The following is a 23,449-nucleotide window of genomic DNA, read 5'->3' on the forward strand; positions in this document are numbered from 1 at the left end:
TGCCCAGGGAAAATGTTATAGTGTCTTAGGGTGATGCCTTAGGTGTGAATTACCTTGTGTATCAGGAGTATCTAAGATACCGTTTTGTTGATGCTGCAAACACCTTGGTGCCCAGCCAGAAAATCCCGCTGGAAGCATGTGACAGAAATAATGTCACATAAAAAAATAAAAGCAAAACACATTCAACAGAAACAAAACATTAAAATTACAGTACAGTAATTATATATACTGTGCATATATAGTATATATTACAGCAATAGTACAGTGAACAGCAGGTTATTGGTTTTGTTTTGTTGACAGGGAATGTCATCTGTATTTCAAGGACTCCCGTTGCCATGGAGGTGCCTGAGGCGTTCCCACAGGTAAAACACTGCGTCCCTCACTCTTATTTTTACAATACAATCAAACATCATTGTATTATTTAGACACTTTACAAACACATTTGAACAAGAATAAAAGTAAAATATATCCAAGATGCAGTATCCCTAACCCCAACAATGTAAACAAGTCCTTCCAAATTACTCTATTATTTAGTATTAACGCATATTCACAACATCCGTTCAACTTGCGGAGTGATGACTTGCTCTAGGGAGCTTGGCTACTGCAGAGACTCATCCATTTAAGTGGGAGAATTCGATTAGTTCTGTCTGATTTACGACGCACAGACCGACTGTCGTTGTTCATTTTCAGCTCATGAGAAGTGCATCTGACACATGAGAAGGTGGAAAGAATATTTGTTTAGTCAAATTGAGTGACTGGTAAATGCTTGGAAGAAGAGATGCAAATGTGAGGCAATTCTTAAAGCATTTGACTAATATGAGTTGATGTACACAATAGAAAAATACGTCAAATTTACGGTAAAAGGCTGGCAGCTGCGGTTGCCTGAAATTTACTGTTGAAAGAAATGGCGGAATCATAAGTTTACCATTAAATTAGAAACATTGTCATAAAAAATATTACATTTTAATTTCTGTTTCAAAGCAACGAAGTAGTCTTTTTTTCAACAGTGAATCAGTAAATATTTTACCCATATTTTCTGAAATAGAAAAATCTCAGCTGCCAGTATTCAACTGTCGATTCTTAAGATTTATTTTTTATCTTTTATTTTTTTTATTTAAACCAATATTCAGCATGGTCAACAGGGGAGAAGATTAAAGCAATGATGCTCCTATGCGCTACTACTTGATGCTCCTATGCACTACTACTTAGCCATGAACTCAACCATCAACATTGTTCCCATTATTGAATATCATTATAGTTATTACTACTGATACACCGATACCGATACCAGTATCGGCAGGGGGGTACGATCCGGCCCGAAATGATGGTATCGGTATAAGCGAGCACTAACAAACAGGGCGCCGATACCATTTACCTGTCCGTTAACACTGAACGCAGCCTTTTTTCTCCTGACACTTCCTCCCCATCGCTTTGCATGCCAAGCAGCTATCGCTATCGACCTGCTCCAGACCAATTAAAGTGGGCCAATAGTTGCCCTTAACCAGTGCCGGGCAGATTGGAGGAAAAATAAACTAGGGGATGGAGAAGAAAATGTCGGCGGTTTCGAAATATTTCAGCGTCGAGTACAACGGCTTTTGATGGACCGCAGCAACAAACTCTGGGTGGTGGGACAAGAGTGAAGCAGCAAGATAGATGTCCGAAAAAAATCATCGAAATGACTTGTTTGTAACTTGCCACTTGCCTTCTTTGAAAGCGTGGGAATCTTGCTTTTTATGGCTTACGCAGTATCGTTTAAGGTCCCAAGTTGCAAATGAATTAAGGAGACGACTAGCCTGCACTAAAAAAATTAAGAAACGAAACATTTTTTAGAAAAGCTGGAGTAGGCAGGGCCATAAGCTTTTCAACAGACGTCTGGAGCAGCAAAGTCTCCTAACTTTCCTTGCTTAGCTTGCCAGCCGACTGGAAAGTGTGGTACTTCATGCGACGGGGGGGGGGGTGTGCGCGCGCACTGTTTGCATTTGTGCGTTGCTATTGATGGAGTTATTTGCTGCTGGTGCCCAGAGAGGGAGGCTAATAGAGAGATACTATGGTCAATTATTAATATTACTTATAATTTCATGAAAGTTGCACTGTTTGGCATTTGGGAGGTTTGAAAAAATTTATTCAGTTCATTCACAGATTATTATTATGAGAGTATTTTTATTTTCTTACTGTTAGGCTAGTATTATACATGTTTTATTTTAACAAATTTAGCACTATTTTAGCCTTTGAGAGCCAAAGGTTTATTCAAATATTGTCACCCATACCAGGTATGCAATAAAAAGTTCTACTGGATTCACTTTGTATTTGTCTTTTTCCTGTTTCGCAAATGTAAGCAGCAGCCTGACAGAGCCATGATAGCAATGATTTCACATACAAGTATGTAGCTTTTTTTGGAAAAGAAAAAAATATATATATATATATATATATATATATATATATATATTTATATATTAGGGCTGTCAAATGATTAAAAAATGTAATGAGTTAATCACAGCTTTAAAATTAATCGTAATTAATTGCAATTCAAACCATCTCGAAAATGTGCCATATTTTTCTGTAAATTATTGTTGGAATGGAAAGATAAGACACAAGACTGATATATACATTCAACATACTGTACATAAGTACTGTATTTGTTGTTTATAGCAATAAATCCACAAGATGGCATTAACATTATGAACATTATTTCTGTTAAAGGGATCCACAGATAGAAAGACTTGTAGTTCTTAAAAGATAAATGTTAGTACAAGTTATAGTCATTTCAAATTTAAACCCCTCTTAATTTTTTTGTTTCAATAAAATTTGTAAAAATTTCAATCACCATTGCTCACCATTGTTGACATCGACGAGCGGTGACGTCACACGGGTTCCCTGCCATTCTTCCACAGTGTCTTTAACGACGTAAGGTAGTGATTGAAATACACCACAAGGTGTCAATGGCGAGTTTAAATTACTTAATGGCAAGTTTTAAATTACTTAAAGGGATCCTCTATTTTTAAGACAAGTAATTCTTAAAAGATAAATGTTTGTATGAGTTATAATAATTTGATATTAAAACCCCTCTTAATGTTTTTGTTTTGATAGGTCGCCATTCTTGTTACGTCGCAGTGCGTGACGTCACCGGTCCCGTCGCCGAAATTCCAGCGTGTCACTCGTTAGCTTTCCCTACATGTCGTTAGTTCTACCCTTCCTATTTGAACCAGATCTGAGAAGTGAAGAGCAGGACAGCACTGTCGGTCGTTCACAAGACGAGCTTCAGGGGAAAATGCGTGCAGCAAATACCTGATAAGACAAAAGTTGGGCAAAACTGGTGATGTGGGAGAGTGCTGTTTGGAACTCCGGTTTTATTAGCAGATATTCAAGGTAAGCATATTGCGTTTTCAAACTTATCCAAATATAATTATGTAGATCGTTAGCATCCAGAGCTGTTGTGTGCTTTACATACAGTACAGGCCAAAGAGCACACCTTGTGTAATCCATGTCTTGTACATTGTAACATGTGGTAGCTAGGATACGTGTATAAAAGTACCAAAAAGGGGAGAAGCGTCCACTTATGCACATTTATTCACAAAAAATAAATATTTCCACCTTGACCACTCTTCACTTGGGAGCTCAGCAGTACGCAAACACGCGTTCCCTGACGAACTCCAACATTGTCGTAAGGTCCACGTCAGAGTCACTGTCGTCACTGTAGCGTGCCATAGTGCTTTAATTATTTAGTATGATTTGGGAAAAACTCCCACAAAAAATAGTCAACATAAAAGATAACAATAGTAATTCAAATCCGTGTTTTTTTACTCACACGAAGATCCAGGAATTAGACCGATCCCACGGCAATGTCGTAGCCGCGATCAGGCCTTCAATTCCACAAAATAGACTGATCCAAAAAGCCGCTGTGGGACCGACGAATCAAAAAAAGGACAGATCCGAAACCAATATTGCAGACGCATCCCTTTCTTGACTGAGGATCGAGGATAAATGTTCGGGCACCAGTTGTAACACGTGGTGGGTAGGATACGTGCATACAGGGACCAAAAAGGGGGAGAAGCTTCCACTCATGCACATTTATTCACTAAAAATAGTAATTCCACCTTGACCACTCACTTCACTCCCCTTGTTTCCATTTTTGACTGGAAATTGCATCCAAAAGCAGCACATCGTGGCATTTTACTTCGCGAGTTTAGGCAGCAATAAGGAATTGTTGAACACGCTACACATTTGGAAAGATCCCAATGACGTCATCACTGCGAGCCCGCAAACCATGGCGCCAACTAACGGTCAAAATATGGACTAAATATTATAAAATATTGCCATTGATTAACATTTTATGTGTTTCTAGCAACATATTTTAGTACAAGAGAACAATTGTGGTTTATTAGAGCCTACATGTATTTAAGTTAGAGGATCACTTTAAAAATCAAGCCAATGAGTGTGTTTTGTCCCTCAACTGATGCCGTAGTTCCCTGTTTACTGGTCCATCCACGTCATTTGAGTGCTGGCTTCACAACATATTAAACCTCTGATAGTTTGTATATTGTGACTAAACATTGCCATCCAGTGTATTTTTTGAGCTAAAGAAAATGTTCGAATAGAGTTTGACCAAAGTCTGAGTAGGTTTTATGTGTATTTTGCATAACTTTTTTGATTGGGAACGCCAGTTCTCTTTGCATTGAGCGCTTTTTTTTGAGGGATAGGAATATTGTTTTTGTTGTGCTTTCACTAAATGATACTTATGTTTGTTGTGAAGGAGTTGCCGAAGCTTATGCCAATAAACGGCGCGGTCCAATGAGCGCCTGTGTCCACTCGCCTTTCTCTGCCTCTTAGCTCTCAATGTGCAAAAAAATGGCGTCATTGTAATCAGTTTGAGGCAATGCATGAGCTGGTCATTCCATGCGTGCATTAAATGCGTCAAATATTTAACGTGATTAATTAGGAAAAAAAATTACCGCCCGTTAACACGATAAATTTGACAGCACTAATATATATATAAACGGAGTGGTATCGGTATGGTATCGGCATTGGCCGATACTGCACGGCCAGGTATCGGTATTGGGGCCAAAGAATGGTATCGGTGTAACACTAGTTATGACTTAGCAATATTTTGTTAAATTATGACTGACTGTTTTTTAAACAGTCTAGGCCAGGACTGTCCTACCAATCATTTCCGCAGGCCACATTGTGGTTATGGTTTCCTTAAGATGGCCATTATGATGACCAGCGCATAAAAATATTCAACACATTTGGCTGGCAGTGACGTCTTAAGACCTCCAATCCATTTTGACATGGAGGGGGGGAATGGACAAATGGCAAAATGGTTTGGACGTCTCGCACAGTCAGTGGCAGCTAAACTAGTACTGCCTCAATTAATTGATTATTCACTTTGCAAATGAATTGTCAATCGTTTTAAAGACATTGTTAACCTTAAAATAATCACACACACCCCTTTTGTAAGCCTCTAAAAAAACAAATACTTTTTTTTATGGGCACAAGGCAAAATACAGCCAGAGTTGGTCGCCAGCCAATTGCAGGGCACAACGAGAGCCATTCATGGCACGCTCACATTGATACCTGCTGACATTTTGGAGTGTTCAACCAGCCTAGGGTGTGTGTTTTTGGGATGTGAGACAAAACCGGAGTACCCTGGGAAAACCCACGCAGGCACGGAGAGAACATGCAAACTCAGGATGGAAGGAGCCCGGGATTGAACTTTTGTTGTTAAAGCCCAGCTTTCAGTCAGATGTTTACCGCGGTCAGCTACTTCCAGCCTCTGACGACCTGAACGAAGACAATTTTGCTTCCCCATTCTGGGTTTAGTTCATGTAAACATGCTACACTCAGTTGAATCCAATGCACAAGTGGCTGGGGTGAGAAGGCTGTTTAAATGTACTGGTTTGGAATACCACAAGAACAACCAAGAGCAAATAAAACATCCTTTGTGAGTGCAACTGTACTTGAGAGTGTTCCATTGACACCATTGTATTTCTTTCTTGATAGACTAAATACTGTAGAGTCTAGACTAAATAATTTTAGACATTTATTATTTGATTCAAAACCTTGACAATCAGGCATCAACTTTTTGAAGGCCTTGTTATACTCTTTGTTGCACTTACAAGATGACAACTAGATGACAGCACTCTGCTTCCTTTGAAGACTCATTATAAACCTACTCATGACGAACTGCAACGACAGCTCTGCTTGTACTTGTACAACACAACTAATGCCTTTGTGCATATTTTACTACTGAGGTTTAAAGTGCGTACGACAGGATCAAAAAAGTCTTAAATAGCATTATTATGTGAATTAGAATCACATTTTGAGACGATTAGACTATTTACAACAATTTGGCAAAGTGCAAATGACGAGAAATGTATGTTTTAATCCGCCGTCTAGCCATGCCTACCATTATAGGGCTCTAGCGTCCCCAACAGGTGGATGACGTCAGTGGGAGAATGGTTTCATCTGAATTAGTATGGAGCCCATTGAGGGGGAATTATTCGTAACGAGAAACATGCGACAAAGAGAGCCGCAAAATGTCCTTGTTTCAGTCTCTCCAATATTTTTAAAGGATATTCTTTTTATCGAAGTATTTTTCCCAATTGCTAAATAAATGGTACTATCATGACAAATAACAATCTTGTGCTAAATGGAATATGAAATAATAAAAATGCATTTATTCAGTACGACATGGCAAAATTACTCACTAACGGTCAAAACTATCGACTTTACTGTCGCACCTTCCGAACGCTATATTTTGCCGCCGTAGTTAGGCTTTTGACATTTCCCTGTCCCCCCCCCCGGCTTCGAGAATGTAAACAAACCAAGAGGCGTGACAGCTAGCCGACATGCTAACACGAACCGAGTGGCGTCTCAAAGTCTTATGGGGTGTGATATACCCTCATCATATTACATACGTATTAAAATGATCCCAGTATTTGACATAATACAAAACACGATGTTTACTCACTTCCTTGTAAGTCCAATGGTCCCACAGTAGTAGGGCTTGTTTTGGCCATTATCCACCGGTGAATGGGAACCTTTTGAAACCCCGAAAAGGCTCACACGCCTCTCCCTGGTGCAGAAAAAAATTTCTGCAGCCGTTTGGCTGGCATGATGCAAATAATAAACTAATTAATCCGCAAAATCAGCTGAATCCTTAGTCCTTCTCATACGACAGTAAGGCTGGACAGTGAAGAGGACTCCTTCCACCGTACACGTCACAGTGCCCTCTTTCCCAACTCGAGACTGTAGCCGGAAGTCACTCATTTTCATGGCGCAGGATTCAAAAAACTAAATGAATATAGCGATCGCTTCCACACACATCCAAGAGGTCCATTTAATTCAGGAGCATAAAATACTGCGGAAAATATGAAAAAAAAACCATGCTTTTTGCGGTCATAGGCACTTTAAGATTAATGATTAGCTACATATCCTGTTTAGACTTTTCATTAAATATCTGGGGTTTACAAGAGATGTCCTCTGTGAACATTTCTGAAAAGCGGCTAAAAGCAAGCACTTGTTAAGGCAGGCATTTTTCATGTAGTGTTCTCCTGTTTGTGCGATTCTGTATTTTAAAAATGCAAAGCAATTTCGAACTACACTGTGTGAATCGGATATGAACAAAATGTACTTAAAATACACGATATAAAATTAGTTTTGTTTTGACTGTGACTCCCCCCAAAAGTCATTGCAGTCACAGGTTTTATACAACACATTTATTCAATGTCCCGCTCTCTCCTACCCTCAGTTGTGAACAAGACCCCAAGATACTTGAACTCCTTCACTTGGGGCAGGATGTCATCCCTGACCCAGAGAGGGCACGCCACCCTTTTCTGACTGAGGACCATGGTTTAGGATTTGGAGGTGCTGCTCTTCATCCCGACCGCTTCACACTCGGCTGCAAACAGCTACAATGAGAGTTGGAGGTCACGGCTTGATGAAGCCAACAGCACCACATCATCTGCAAAAAGAAGAGATGTAATGCTGAGGCCACCAAATGGTACACCCTCAACTCTTCGGCTGCGCCTAGAAATTCTGTCCACAAAAGTTATGAACAGAATCGAAACCACAATGCGGACCGAACTCCGACACCGAAAATCGACAGGCGGATCGGTGCAGAGTCTGCGGTCCGTAGTGGTAAAGAAGGAGCCAAAAGTTGAAGCTCTCGATTTACCCGTCGATCTACGCATAGGCGGATCTACTATTCAGGCGAAGCAGGCGATCACCTTAGGCCCCCAACCAGTAGGAGGCCCACAACCAGCTGCACTTGCCCCAACGAGCAAGGGCTTGGGCCACCATTTGAATGCTGCATTTATATTATCTCTCCCCCACACACACGCACTACAATGGACTATTCCACGACGACGAACTGAGTATCAGTCGCTTAGCTTCATTTAGCGCCGTTTAGCTTCACTTAGCTTTCCCACGTTTTTCACGCCACTATGCTCGCTATTTTTACAGCTCACTTGCTACTTTGCACGTTTGCTATCATTTATTTGGAACACACGAGCGAATGTGCTCTCCATAAGAGCCAAATTGCAGTGAGGGGGACATTGAGAATAGGCCGCTAATGCCTTGTTTAACTTTCTTCTTTGCCGAACATAAAATACACGACAGCACACCCTGTGGCGAAACAATGCAGTACAGTTCCAACCAGTCATACAATAACACTCAACAGCATTTGCTAACGAAAAAAAACTTTAAATCTATTAGTGACACCACAAGCATTGACGAAGAATGTTTTTTTACGGAGTGTAAAACTTTCGGTTAGCGGTTTAGCGAACGTACCTCCGGTGAACATTTCAAAATAAAAGCACATCATGTTCGTCATATAAATAACGATTTCTGGAGTTAATTCCACGTACTTCAGAAGTAATATTATAATATGTAGAGTAAATACTACAGAATACAGATTCTACACTAATATTAACTTTCAAATGACACTCTTTATGACAAATATGATTGGTAATGAATAATTATTATAATTATTATACTACTATTATATATAGTAGTATACCATAATGATAATGCTAGAATTTTTTTTAAGAATTGTTTTGAATAATGTTGGAAAGGCAAAGTTAGTGTTCTGAATCTGTTTACTTTCCATTCTTTTGCACTAGTAAATGCTATCAGACCGGCAAGAGGCCCTGGGGACGAGCGAGGCCACGCTGGAGAGACTGTGTCTCACGGCTGGCCTGGGAACGCCTTGGGATTCTGCTGGAGGAGCTGGTTGAAGTGGCTGGGGAGAGGGGAAACTCTGGGCTTCCCTGCTAAAGCTGCTACCCCACGACCTGAGCGGTGGGTGGGGAGGGGAGGGGAGGGGAGGGGAGGGGAGGGGAGGAAGGAAGGAAGGAAGGAAGGAAGGAAGGAAGGAAGGAAGGAAGGAAGGAAGGAAGGAAGGAAGGAAGGAAGGAAGGAAGGAAGGAAGGAACCTGCTATTGGGGTTGTTTAAAGCATGTTACATCAAAGTTGGATCAGCCTGTAGTGTTTTTTTCCACTTTGATTTTGAGTATTACTCCAAATCCAGACCTCCATGGGTTGATACATTTGATTTTCTTTGATAATTTTTGTGTGACTTTGTTGTCAGCACATTCAACAATGGAAAGATCAATGAATTTAATAAAAACATTTCATTCTTTTAGATCTGCGACATGTTACGTTAGCTTTCCCTTTATTTTTTTTTAGCAGTGTGCATACATGTATATTATATTTTTGCATCGGGAAAAAAATTCTTGTACTTTTTACTGATACTTGTACTGAAGTACTTTTTTGCACCTGTAGCTGTACTTCTACTTAAGTAAAATAAATAAATAAATAGATAAATGAAAGTGACTATTTCCTCCACCACTACCTTCGTGATGCAGTACTTCAAGAACAAAGATGTAAATTATGTTATGGAAAGAAGAGTTCAAGTCACATAAGCCTCATCTTGGTGAATTTCTGCATCCATTTTGACATACATTTTGTACAGTTTGTATATTGTACCCAAACAAAAACCTGTTGATGAAAACATCATTGAAAATAAAGATTTCTTGCCACTGCCAAGTAAAGAAAGAAGAGCTGCCTCCTCTTTCATAAGTGACCTTGAAGGGAAAAGAAAAAAAAAAAAAAAAAAAAAAACGCCTTTGTATAAACATCGCTGCTGCGTTTCAGTAATTACAGCAGACTTTGCAGTTTGGATTCAAGATCCTTCCTCCTCCTCATACTCTTCCTGACCATACTGTAATTGGATTATCCCCACATTGTTTATCCCTTAATTTCCTCATATCTGCACTTGGAGGCTGGGGAGTATACCACAGCGGAAGCCCCTCCCTGTCTGGATCTGTGTGAAAGGCGAAACAACATTGATCTATCATATGTTATCGGCTAAACGAAAGCTTCTTTGCTTTAACATTGATCTTTTCTGACAAAACTGGGAGCTGAACTCATTAGTGTGCAGTAAAGATGTTTTTATTCCCTAAATGAAGCACAAAATCAATATAGAGTGAAATTTGTCAGACCTGCATTGATTACACAGTGACATGCGACAGTATATATGTTATCATAAATGAAATAATTAATAATGCTTTTGTTAATCACATCATTATTGCATTGTATTTTTTCCTCTCTCTCTAGGCCACAAGCTCGTTTTACTGTAGAGGCAGAGTTTGAAAAGTAGCACCTGCACCGAAAACGTTTCATCTCGTCACGCCTCTCGACTTCCTTCCCACAGCGAAGAGAGCAAATAATTGCACTGAAGTGTAAAATAGATTTAAATTTCTTCAGCCCACTCTTCAATAATGTATAAATCAGGGTCGGAGAACCGCTTCGCTATAAGAGAACATTTCAGGTTTTATTAAGTCGTCTGAAGGGAATACTAAATTCCCAACATACAACGTTTGGAGGATATGCTATGGTTATGGGTTGGTGATGGACTAGGCTGGTGTTTCGTGACATTTATTGAGCCAAGATTCATGCAGTGAGTGTGTGTTAAAAAAAAAAATCATTATGAACTTCCTTTTTTCTATTCTATTTCAAGCAGTGTTCGGACAGACTTGAGGCCATCAGTTTTTGACAGTTTAGGTTTTGCAGTTTCAAATATTATATCATTCCTGTGCCCATAGCTCACCATTTGACATCGGGACGGCTTTGCAAAATTGCCACCTGTCAAGTTTTTCTGTCCCTGACTAGTTCGGCAATAGTTTGAGACGCTTTGTGGTCATCTTACAACGAATAGTTCAATTTCCGCTTTCATTGGAAAGGATTTTCTTGACTTCAGGTTCCTTAGCTTGATTACCTTCCGCCAGTGGAGGAATGTTACAAAGTAAAAGTACTTTGGTCCTCCACATTTTTGTGTATCTTGAAGGGAATGATTGTATTTATTGTTTGACTGTTTGTATTACTCTAACACACTCAATATAAACTAAATAGCATGTATATCCGTTTAAGAAAAACAAGCAGAATATATTTGATATTATGAACAGTTGGACTTGATGCAGCACCAATAATGGCACAACAGATACAGGACGCCTTCTGACCACGGATTGACAAGCAAGATTGACGCTGACAAGCAGGTGATAGACAAGACATCTACAAGCCCACGTCTGCACCACCAGTCAGCTCTTCTGGACAGTCCAGAACAAATGGCGGGACATCTTGTCTTGCCACAAGGAACATCTGATACGGAGGAACCCGCGACCGAGAAGTGAACACTCAGCACTCACGTGGTGCTGAGGATGGCAAAATCCTTAACTCTCGTTGCCCTGACAACCGTAACACCCAAATTCTCCTGTCCAATCGACAACAAACAATAATCCTAAACAACGGCCAAACACACCCTTCTTCTGGACAACAGCCCGCCTCATCAGAGCCTTTAAAAGACTAAATGTTTAACTAATTGTTTTCATTTTTCTCGGGAATCTTTTGTTGGCTTGTGATATGGTGTCCCTGGATCCAGTTTGCCTCCTCGCCTGGGTCTCTCTTTGCTGTAAGATTGCTGCCAACTTGTCAACTTGTGTTTCGAAGCCTTTTTCCAGCTTTTAAAATGAAGTCATTACAAGGGGTTAAGACTAAGGTGAACAAGTGTAGTTTGGTCTTTTGGCCGGGTCATCGGCATTGTGTTAACGCGGTTTGGCTGGCATGATTTTTCTAAAATACGGATATTTAAATAAATTAGTCATGTTTGGCCTTGGTCTTTTTGTAGTAAGCCTGTTCATGCCTACAGGTAGGCTCTAGATTTAACAGCTTTAACATTTCTATTGTAAAGAAACAACCTTAGTAAGGGTGAAGTGTAAATAATAAATAGAATTAAGATTTGTTATTAATGAAAACATTAAAAGTGTTCGTTGGCTGTCACTGAGTAGCATTTGCGATCACTACACAAATATAGCGATATAAATTACCCCCGAGAACGGTCGTAGAGAGACATAAGACAACCAGAGGATATAAAATATAAGAAAGATAGGGCATATGGTGGTAAAGAATAGCTTTTTGAAACAGGAGAATGTAAATGTAAGTGGCATAAGGCACTGCACACATGAAAAAGGTATCGATAAAAAACAGCTACCTCTGGATCAGGTAGCTTTTTCAGCCCTTGCACTCGAGCCATCTATTTAACTAAACATTTGTATGTTCTTCCACATCTTTACCAGTGAATTCAGCACCGGTACATTTTTTTGTCATTTTCAGACAGAATTGGTAGGTTTAGCTCAGTAAACATCTCGTTCGTACACTATTTACATGCATTTAGTATAAGAGACAAACGCGAGCTTGACCCCACTAGCAACAGTTGCTAACGTCATGAATATTAATGAGTAAAGGTGACGTGTTACGTGCGGTATGCTATATACGCTTGATTCATACAACTTATGAATTGTTTCCAAAGGAATTTTAAGCCATTTGTAAGTTAGAGGGTATTCTAACTCTTTTAGAGACGGCGGCAGTGGAAACCGACATCTTAATTGAATCTCTAAAACTGACAATAAATGCTAAATAATGTTGAGGTCTGTGGATTGTGCCGGCCATACGAGATGATCAGCTTCATTAGAATGTTCCTTCATGCCATTGTTTAACAATTATGTTCAATGATTATGATGCCAAAATGTTAGGTGTTTCCATTATTTTATCCAACCTATGTATATGGCGGAAAACACAGACAAGACTGAAAAAGCAGTTTCTGCTCTTGCACTCCTCTGATGTATTTTAAGCCAAAACAACTGTTGTGTTTGATAGAACTATATGTCTATATGCTGCCATAGCAGATTCGTGGCGCATTAAGCCCCCCGAACTATTTTTAATTTGCCCGTTTTACCCTGGAAACCCCTGTTTACAGACGTCGCGCAACCGTTTTTGTTTCAACCCAGCCATGAAAACAAGGTAAGTAATTATATTTTTTATTCAAAATGTGTGTCATTTTTAGCTTAGAATCATTAATTTTAATTGATGGCTAACATTTTGTTATAAATAAAAAAACAACTTTAGAAAATTATTCACTCGCATATTTTAAACTTTTAAGCAAATTACGTCACAATGAAAAAAATGGGGTCCGTAAAAAAGTCACGGATATCTACCTCATAACTGTCACTAAATTGTATTTTTTTTTGTTACTGTCGCAGTTTCCCCGATATGTTAGATGATAAATAATCGATCCAAACAAAGAAAAATTGAAAAAAAAAAAATTTAAAAAAGTGTAAATATATGAAAAATAAAATCTTGACCACTCCTTGATGTCTGCGATTTCTGCATCGAGACCCTTGGTATATTACCATGTTTCACCCATACAATCCTCCAAAAATCCAGCTGTGGCCATTCACAGCTGTGTCTTAACACTCAGTGATACATGCGACATTGAGTTTTTAGATCGAAACAAGGTAAGTTTGCGATAATATGTCGTTAAAGTCATTGCGTCTGTAATTCTGATCTCGCGTGCTCTCACCTCCAGATAGGGTTTTGCTGTTTAAAAAAAAAACATTTAAAAAAAAAAAAAAAATGCCCTCCTGCTCAAAATTTTTCTTCCCCCAGAAAATTGAGATTTTAAGCTTTCCATTGATGTATCACACATGCATATAGGACAATTTTGAAATTTGGCCAAATTGGGGGTCTCAAAGCGGAACTTCAAGTCACCTGAGTGTTTTCCGCCATATGTATATCACATTTTTGGGAGAAAATATTTTTCCTTTTTACTTGTAAAAGCAAGTACTTTTGTACTTTTACTTGAGTATTTTTTTTTCTTAAATACTTGTACTTAAGTAATTTTTTTGCCCGACTATTTGTACTTTTACTTGAGTAAAAAAAAAAAAAAGTACTTCATCCACCACTGCCTTCCGCTTAAAACCTTTGAACAATGTTAAGTCAGGATGGGTAAAATTTTTGTTCATGAAAATTGAACTATTGAGCAGGAGGAGTGCAGTCAGGGACAGAAAAATCTCTTGTCATGTGCAATTTTGCAACACTGCTCCAATGTTAATATAGGATGTGAAACATTACTATGTCGTAAATGAAAAGTAAAAATTGTAGTATGGATATTTGTCTTTATTTTTCCATACATTGCAGTTGTGAGGAAGGAAAAGGTACATTCGGGTATTACCTTTATTCCGATTTTTCTTTTTTTAATGGTTTTACATTCAGTGCACAGATTGGCTATTCCCTACCAATGTTGGTACAGAACTCAGGGCCCCCTAAACTGAAAAACTTGGATAATACGTTGGGTTTTTTCAGGTTTTTTTCTTCACGATTGCAAGGATCACATCCACCGAGTATCCATGCTTGGCCCGCGTGATATGTGGTATCCAACCCCTGCTTTGACTCATGAATCTTTGTTGTTCATTAGTCAATGTCACTGGCAAGCCCTTCAAGGCTGCTGATTAATTATAGATTTAGACACAACAGAAAATGCATCTTATGCATGGTCATAATGAATAAGTCATCTTCAGTTGTATGCGACCCACATTCTCAAATTAGGGTGAATTACATGTAAGGCTTTCTCTTAAACCACTAAGTTCACCACTGCTTGAAAAGCGAAATTCTGCATGGGCCGCATTTCCATCTATCCCATTACAAAGCGTAATGTCATTGTCACTTGTGATAAGAATCCACACGCCGTGGCGCCGAGCTGACCTTTTCTCAAAGCGAGCCGACAAGTTCAGGGCTGCCTATTTATGTCGGCAGAATTAAAGCCCCCCGTGAGGTTAAAAAGGCTGTCAAGAGCTGAGAGGGGAGACGTTTGTTTGGCACAAATGCCGCCCTGGAAATAAAGTGGCTGGGTTCACAGCAATTGAATCATAATATAAGGTGAAACGAAAACCTATTGTCCATTCACGAGAACTCCCGGTTTTCTGAAACTTTGAGGGCATAGTGTCACGCTTTAACTCATTCGCTGGCTTGTAAGGCTTCCAATTTGAAAATCTACTCTCTGACATTACATATAAAACTGTGTTCTCATTGGGAAAAATATTTGGGTTCATTCATGACCGTTTCCACTGCAGTGAATCTTAATACATAACCCCTCAGAAAGAAATTGAATCCCAAGCCAGCGGTCACAGTAGTGTTTTTGCATGTGTCCTCTCGACGAAGAAGACAGTGACGACAGTCCCTCGTTCAAAGATTCTACAGATGTAATGGAGCCTCATGTTTATTAATTACAGACTATACAATATATCCCGGAGCTGGGATGGGAAAAATGCAATTTGCCGTCACCACAGGAATTCATCCTTGCGGTGTAGTTCTGGCCCGTTTGTGCATTCTACGTGTGTCTTTCATTTTTATAGGTAGTGAGGGGGAGGGGCGTTGATCCCAGATCCAATTTAAAGACAAGATGGAAAGCCAACATACACGTCAGGAAGGGAAAAATAGTTGCAGTGGACAAGTCAAAAAAATGTCAGCACTTTGCAGATTGATGGCTGATAATAATGCAGCATACTCTGCAGTACAAGACTGATGTAAGAGCAGATAGGTAATAGTAATTTAACTAAAAAAACTAAGAATTTAAAATTGTATTTGATTTATCGTTATTATTCATAAGTATTAGGATTAGTGCTGTCAAGCAATTAAAATTTTTAATCACGATTTATCTTATTTTTTTATCGTTAACTCATAGTTAGCTCCCATTTTTTGTGAAAAAAATGATTTGATTATTTTTAATTAAATAAGATACTAGTACTTTTAAGCGCATGCAGTCCATAGTTAACTCATGATTGACCGCATTTTGTTTTAATTTTTTTAATGCAAAACTATGTACAGTGGTATAAAAAAGTATCAGAACCTTTTGGTATTTCTTACATTTCTGCATAAAATCACCATCAAATGTGATTTGATCTTTGTCAAAAATCACACAGATGAAAAAAGAGTGTCTGCTTTAACTAAAACCACCCAAACATTTATAGGTTTTCATATTTTAATGAGAATAGCATGCAAACAATGACAGAAAGAGAAAAAATAAGTAAGTGAATTCTCTGCCTTAGGAGACTTAAAGAGCAATTGAAACAATTTTTTACCAAACAGTTTAAGACAGGTGTGTGCCCAGTCACTAATGAGTGGCTTAAAGCTGCCCTGCCCACTATAAAACACACACCTGGTCAGAATTGTCTTGATGAGAAACATTGTCTGATGTGCATCATGGCTCAGTCAAAAGAGCTGTCTGAAGACCTGCTATCAAGTATTGTTGATTTGTATAAAGCTGGGAAAGAATACAAAAACAATTTCTAAAAGTCTGGATGTTCATCAATCGACAGTCAGAGAAGTTGTCTGCAATTGGAGAGAGTTTGGCACTGTTGCTTCTCTCCCAAGGAGTGGCCATCCACCAAAGATGATGCCAAGAGTTAAGCCCAGAAAGTAAAAAAGAACCCCAGAGTGTCTTCTAAAGTATTATTGAAATCACTGACGCTGTCCAATATCTCTGTGTACACATCAACCGTATGTAAAACTATGACCAAGATGGGTATTCATAGAAGGACTCCACGGAGGAAGCCACTGCTGTCTAAAAAAAAAAAAAAAAACACACTGTTCCTCCTCCACCTCATCCCCACTGTGAAGCATGGTGGGGGGAGCATCATGATTTTGGGCTGTTTTGCTTCGTCAGGGCCTGGACAACTTGCAATCATCAATGGAAGAATGAATTCAAAACTTTATTAGGATGTTTTGCAGGACAACCTGAGGCCGTCTGACGGACAGTTGAAGCTAATAAGAGGATGGATGCTCCAACCAGACAGTGATCCAAAACAAAGAAGTAAATCAACTTCAGAATGGTTTCAAACAAACAAAATACATGTTCAGGAGTGGCCAAGTCCAGACTTGAATCCCATTGTAGCATGACCTAAAGACAGCGATTCATGCTAGACATCCCAGGAATCTGACTTAACTACAGCAGTTTTGTAGAGAAGAATGGGCCAAGATTAGTCCTCATTGATGTGCCAGACTGATCTGCAGCTACGGGAAGCATCTAGTTGAAGTTATTTCTGCCAAAGGGGGGCCCACAAAATACTAAATGTGATGGTTCACTTCCTTATCTTTCCCCCTTCTGTCATTGTTTGCATACTATCCTCATTAAAATATGAAAACCTTTAAATGTTTGGGTGGTTTTAGTTAAAGCAGACAGTTTTTTCATCAGTGTGATTTTGACAAAGATCAGATCACATTTGATGGTGATTTTATGCAGAAATGTGAGAAACTCCAAAAGGTTCAGATACTTTTTCATAACACTGTATTTGAAGTTTTAAAATACACCTATTAGCACAGGAGTCGAACAATGTGCTTACCTTACATTCATTCAAATTTAAGCCTCATGAGAAACATGAGCTGAAATGTTGACAAAAAATGAAATGTGAAAAATGAGATAAAATGATTGAACTCACCAGAACGCTCGTTTTCCAAAGCATTTATGTAATTAATCTGTGCATTTTAGGGGGGCTTGCGCCAGTCAATCCACCTCAGAGTGCCACATTTAGGGTTAATCTGTTACACTTTGCCTGAGAACATGGATTTCACCCTGATCCTTTGTGTCATTTTGCCTGAAATTAGTGAGCTTCGGTCAGCTGCGAGGCAAGCACGAAGCTTTATGTCATGCCTTAAGTTCTGTTAGGTTTTTTTCCCTAGTGTGTTGAGTCATGTGATTACCCATTGATTTCACATGTTGTGGCCTGCTCCTTGCGTATTGACCAATCCGCTGCCTCTTGTGTCACCCACCTGTGCCTCATTGTGTCGTTACCCCTTATCTGTATTTAAGTTCCCCATCTGCTTGTTGTACTTGTTGGGTCATTGTCAATCCAAGTGTCTTTCCGAGTGTCGTTATCAGTGTCCGTGCCGTCATGTTGATTCTTCTCAAAGTAAGTTTGCCTCCCAGTCTTTTGCTCTCCTTGAGTTTGGTTTGTACTTTGCTTTAGTGGGCTTTTGTTTCTCATTAAAATCATTTTAAGTTCACCTCCGCTTTGCTACCCATTGCCCTGCTTTTGGTTCTACCTTGCTTCTACGTCCTAACATCTTCATGCTGGAGATTCTCGTGATGCTCAAATACATTCATTCTTTCGTTCCACACATTCATTTACAGTTTACCTGTTCATTTGCAGTTCAATAATTAACAATAAATGCCACAATTCGCCTCAGAGTGCTACATTTTGGGCTAAAACGTCCAAAGTTACTTTTCACTTGACACAGGGATTCCACCCCAATCCTCAGTGTGCTTTTGCCCGCATATAGTGCGTCTCAAGTGGCTATTAGAGTTGAACATGGCGGCAGGAGGTTTATCGCTGTATTTTCATTCAAACATGCTTTAAAACAACCATGATGGGTCGCGCCAAGGGGTCAGGCGGGTTCACGTTCGTCACGCCGCCTCATCGTGCCCCGTTTTGGCCATTAACACACAAAATTATTTTAGCACGCATTGTCTTGAATTCTAAACTACGGGGTGAGGGAAGGACCATATTTTGTCGTGCAGTAAAAAAATTTAACGGCATCACAGGGGTTTGCGTTAACGCCGTTATTAACGTGTTTAACTGACAGCATTAATTAATATTAATAATTCCTTTGAAATATTATAATGTAGTTGCTGTATTTTTCTGTAATTATTAGAACTGAAAGTTGTGCACAGGCGGTTTTTGCTATGGGCAATGTGGGCGACCGCCCAGGGCGCAATCTATTTGGGGGCGCACAAGCGGCCTCGAGAAAAAAAAAAAAAAAATCCGCTAGTTTTCTAGACTAATACCACTCATTTCCACATCAAGTTAGTAGAGTGGGCGCTAGGGCGCCTCTTACTATCATGTCAACTGCTGCTGAGAGTCGTGTGTGTCAGAAGAAAAGGCAGGGGGAGACGGGAGGGGGATCAGCTGCTCGCAACAGCAGAGTGAGTGAGCAGGACGAGTCTCACTCACTCTCAGAGGAAAAGCAAGGAGGGGGGCGGGGGATAGACTGACCTCTCATGATCCCAGGCCACACAACACAAACTCCTGCTTCCAAATAAATTGTATTTAATTCATGAAATTAACATAGATATTATTAAATGTATCGGGTTATGACATAACCCAATAAATGTCTTTGTAAAATGTTAAAAAAAAAATTTAAAAAGGATTTGTTAAGTTTACATTGCTATTTATATACTTTATTTATATACTATTATTTCATTCATTTATCTTTTAGTACTTCTTGTTCTTCATGTTGTTATACTTGTTCAATAATATATTTAATAAAATAACGTAAAAAACGTAACACATTCTTGTGTTTGATGTCGGCGGGTGGCGCTGATGGGGTGGTTCGCCCAGGGCGCGAAAGTAGCCAGGACCGCAACTGAAGTTGTGTCGTTAATGACATAATTAAAGGGTAATAACAATGTTTTCATAAAGGTATTACTTTGATCCCTCACTACTTCGCGCTTAAAACTTTGCGCCTTCAGTCCATAGCAAATTTTTTTTTTCAAACCAAAAAAAATACAGATGAACTGTCCCAAGCCGATCGCATAGTCTCTCTCGCTCCCTTCCTCCCTCTCCTTGCTTTTTGTTCATCAGGTTGTGCACTGGACTTGCTTTTTAAAGTTAACGATGATGAAAGATGTTAGGGTTTGATCTTGCCACAGATGCTTGTAAGCCAAAGTTTCAAAGTGCCGCATACGTTAATCATCGTTTAACTTGTTAAACAGATGCTGTAGCAACTCATTGCGTGTAAGTGAGCAGTGGAGTGGGGTGAGTGGACTCACTCAAAGAAGCATTAAATAAAGCCAAGCATCTTTCTACTACCTTATTCTTGTTTAAAAATTGGTGGTACAGTAACATGTTTTAAAGTTATCATAATTATTACATTTGAACTGCTTAAAAACTATTCATTAATATATATATATATATATATATATATATATATATATATATATATATTTTTTTTTTTTTTTTCAATTATACTTCAGGGGAAAAAGGGGGGAAAATGTGTTATATGTATCTCTTTCCAATGCTAAATCTGAATAAATACATTGAACACACACAAAAACATTTTTGGGGGGGTGTTGGGTCCGCTACTTCGCAGTTTTTCACCTTCGTGGCGGGTTCTGGTCCCCATTAACTGCGAAAAACGAGGGATCACTGAAACTCATTTAAACTGGGATGGCAGCCAATGAGAGTGATCATGCTTCACGCTAATTGACGGCAGTCGATGTCCAATCCGTTTTGAGTATGAGGGCTAGCAACGAAGGCAGCCAATAAGTTAGTAATAATGATAATTAGATCTTAATGTACAACTACAATTCCATTTTTGCATTACAACTACCTCAAAGATTCTGTCCCCCTTAAACTTGTTGACAGTGATCTTTGAATTTTGGGATTCCTGCAAAAGCTTTACAACAACAGGTTGGAGGTACATGAAAAGTGTGCAGGGTGTGCATTATTCATTTCCAAGCTGTAGTGATCAAAGCAAGCGTCTTCTTTGCCACCAGACCCACCGCAACCCTGCTTACCAAGCCTGGCTTATGTTGACTGACACATCTGCTGTAATCCCGCATGCCGGAAAAATTCCAATTTCCCCGTTCACGGATATCACCTAATCATTGCTGGTTCATGGGGAAATAAACATGAAGTCAACGACAACAAAAACAAACACCATCACGTCCCGTAGAAGAAAATTCCCCATTTTCACTACACCACACTCAAAGGTACGCTTATCCTTAATCTCCTTTGATAGCCCTCATTTTTAAAAATCCCCTCTATCAAGGATAGGTGGGAAATGTTTTCCCGACTTAATGCACCCACCGGAGAATACGGCGCAGAGCAAGGAAGTAGCGACGACTAATACATAAAGATGAAGGGAGGCTTTTTGAAGACAAAACCAATTACTTTAGCAATTTCCGAGTCAGAGAGTGGACAACGGGTCACTTCACGCAGATTGTGCAGGAAATATATTAAGCATAGACATCTTCTTTTTTCGCTTAAACAGCAGATGCAGAGGGGAAACAAAGTAGACACTTATGGATTCCAACCTTCGTTTCGATTTGCTTGCTCAAGTAGGTTTTGATTCCTCAACTGCGGGCCTGTGAGCTGTAATTTGGGTGTCTGCAATATCATGTCCTATTATATGAGGCCTTGTAAAATGAATTCAGACATTTTGAATAGAATGGACTTTCAATTGGGCTGCTACATCTGGTGTGATACCTTCCACTTCAGAAACTGACACAGTACACTGGAGTTTCAGCTCTTTCCCCGGTTTCTCAGTACAGCAGTAAAATTAGTTGTTCTTCAGAGGATGAAGAACATTTTTATTTTTTTATTTTTATTTATTTTCCCTTCAGGCATGACAAATCCGACAAACATACAGCATTTATGTGTTTACAATTAATTCAACCTGAAAAGAAAAGGGCAGACGGGAGAAGCCGAAGCTTATTGAAACCCGCCATCAGTATACCAAATAGGATGCAGAAAATGCGTCCTTCATCTTCGAGTGTCTGTGTCTTTATTCCATAACATTGAGTGGATTATTTGTGAGACGTTTTTTTTTTTTTTTTTTTTTTTTTTTAACATTTTCAGAATACAGCGGTACCTCTACATATGAAGTTAATTCGTTCCAGGTTTTGTACCATATTTTTTGGACTATACTTCGCATCTGAGTATAGACCCTACTCATGTGACGTCACAGCCACGCCCCCGCGCCATGTTGTCCGGATACTAGTCATGTTAATGCATTAGCGCTTCGTAAATTCCTCCTATTATGGCGTGTTTTTCTGCTCGTTAACATTAATAATCAAAATGGTGAAGTCGTGTGTGGCGGTCGGTTGCAAAAACAGAGAAGATAGACGGAGAGACTTGAATTTTTACCATATTCCGAGAGACCTGAAGAGGAGACAGAGATTGACTGCTGCAATTCGACGAGAAAACTGGGCTCCAAACGACTACCACAGATTATGTAGTAGTCATTTTATATCTGGTAAGATGCATTTAATATATATTTAGAGGGTTTTGGGCTGACAACCACAATTAAGATCATTGCTAGGCTAATCGCCGACAACATACACTCAGACGTTGTGAATGAACTACCTGAAAATATATAATTATAAGGGGATAATCAGACAGTTGTCATACAATTAATTTACAATTTCACTATTGAGGTCAAAAGCCAAAAAATAAATTCAACTAGGGACAATCTGGAGTAGTGCTATCGCACTTCATATTTATTACGTATTATATATGTATATAGTGAGAGTGCTATCGCTAAACCATATAAACATTAAAAGCCCTAGCTCCATTGACAAATGATATGAAATACATTAGACTTGACAGTGGATGTTAGCAAGAACAAAAGATTTTGAATTGAAAATTTCGTAACTCACCTTCCGAGCACAAGATTCCTGCCGAATTTTCGTGTACGAGGACATGTTTCACCCAACCAGCAACGTAGCATTTATAAGCCTCCAAGCTCTTAAAAGTTTTTCAAACTTTCGTGAGAATAGGCTGATTTTGTGTGGACAAGATAGTTGTAAATATCAGGATATCAGATGTCAGGCGAAGCCAGCGGGTCGAAAAACATCGATTTAGGCATCAAATACGGATCTGGCAAATGGATAAACTGAAGCTTTTCCACGTAACGCCTTTTATGCAACGGATCCAATGAGTTTACAGCGTCAGATAACACCGGGGCTTCCATGAATTGCTCTATAACTTGCTCGACTAATTGAAAACAATGAGAATAGGTCTGAAAAAGAGGTACAATATGGCGGCCGGAAACAGCGACACGCCCATTTTGTGACGTAGGTGAGTAGGGTCTATAAGTCGCACCAGCCAAAAAATGCGCAATGAAAAGGAAAAACACATAAGTCTCACCGGAGTATAAGTCGCATTTTTGGGGGGAAATTTATTTGATAGAATCTAGCACCAAGAACAGACATGTCATCTTGAATGGCAATTTAAAATACAATAGAGAACAACAGGCTGAATAGGTGTACGGTATGCTAAAATTACATGACGCTAGAAGTTAGATCGGGCCTATAAAATCCAGCCCGATCCGACCGGCCCGC

At 39.3% G+C, this 23,449-nt stretch overlaps 2 protein-coding genes across 5 annotated transcripts in view; one reads left to right on the plus strand and one right to left on the minus strand.

Annotated features, from left to right (window-relative positions):
* Nucleotides 1–17,977, minus strand: part of LOC130910989 (CMP-N-acetylneuraminate-beta-galactosamide-alpha-2,3-sialyltransferase 1-like) — a 40,816-nt gene extending 22,839 nt beyond the window's left edge. The window contains exons 1-2 of one of the 4 annotated variants that reach the window (XM_057828689.1): nt 17,826–17,974; nt 54–128 (exon numbers count right to left, since the gene is read on the minus strand). The gene's annotated coding sequence lies outside the window, so the exon portion shown is untranslated. Of the gene's footprint in view, nt 1–53; nt 129–17,825 lie in introns of those variants that run through there. The other 3 variants (XM_057828683.1, XM_057828684.1, XM_057828688.1) reach the window with 3 other exon arrangements.
* Nucleotides 17,978–18,229: 252 nt separating this feature from the next.
* The window catches only part of LOC130910525 (CMP-N-acetylneuraminate-beta-galactosamide-alpha-2,3-sialyltransferase 1-like), a 151,646-nt gene continuing 146,426 nt past the window's right edge, over nt 18,230–23,449 (plus strand). The window contains exon 1 of the mRNA XM_057827914.1: nt 18,230–18,296. The gene's annotated coding sequence lies outside the window, so the exon portion shown is untranslated. The remainder of the gene's footprint in view (nt 18,297–23,449) is intronic.

The sequence above is a fragment of the Corythoichthys intestinalis genome, chromosome 22 (genome assembly GCF_030265065.1).
Source record: "Corythoichthys intestinalis isolate RoL2023-P3 chromosome 22, ASM3026506v1, whole genome shotgun sequence".
NCBI classification, from domain to species: Eukaryota; Metazoa; Chordata; class Actinopteri; order Syngnathiformes; family Syngnathidae; genus Corythoichthys; species Corythoichthys intestinalis.